The sequence below is a fragment of the Mastomys coucha genome, unplaced genomic scaffold, assembly GCF_008632895.1.
Source record: "Mastomys coucha isolate ucsf_1 unplaced genomic scaffold, UCSF_Mcou_1 pScaffold14, whole genome shotgun sequence".
NCBI lineage: Eukaryota > Metazoa > Chordata > Mammalia > Rodentia > Muridae > Mastomys > Mastomys coucha.
Genome location: NW_022196896.1, coordinates 90,260,687 through 90,261,392, shown reverse-complemented (window position 1 = coordinate 90,261,392; position 706 = coordinate 90,260,687).

Genomic DNA, 706 nt, shown 5'->3' with positions numbered 1-706 from the left:
ATTCCATGATAAAGCTGCATTTTTGTAAAAATATTGGAGACCCCCCCCCAAATAACCTTCATGCTGGCCATTTCCCTGTCCGTTCCCATTTCCTTCCCAAAGCCCTTCAACCACTGCCCTCTCTCCCTGCAGTCACCTCTCCACGCACACCTCTACCCTTTTCCATCTTTGATCGCCTGATGATAACAGGGTAAAAAGAGAGCCAACCTCATGTCTGATGAGCAAGGATGAATTACTAGGATTTTTTTTTAATTTATTTTTTATTTTTAAATCTTTGAAATTAGAGAAGAGTTTATTTAGGGACTTGAATTTGGGGTATGCTTCCAAATGATCTGTGTCTATTTGCATCCAAGGGAAAACAAATGGGGGGGGGGTGCCAGGGATTGGCTAACTCAAGCATTCAGAACTGTCCTGCCTGCAGCCTCCACTCCTGCATCCCATGGGAAAGCCCAAAGAAACCGGTTTGCCAGTGCAAACCTCGGTGTGATTATTTTTCATAGTTTTGAGTGATTTTTCTCTGTGGGAATCACTTTATAACGTAAAAGTGGGGACTTACATCTCCTCTTCTGTGTGTGTTACTTCAGAAAGGAGGAGGAAGGGAGTTGGAACAACCCATTTGACTCCAGAAATCTGTCTGCTTTCTCTCCCTTTAAAAACAAACAAAAGACTTCACAACTGGCTGAAATCTTGCACCTAGAATATTGCC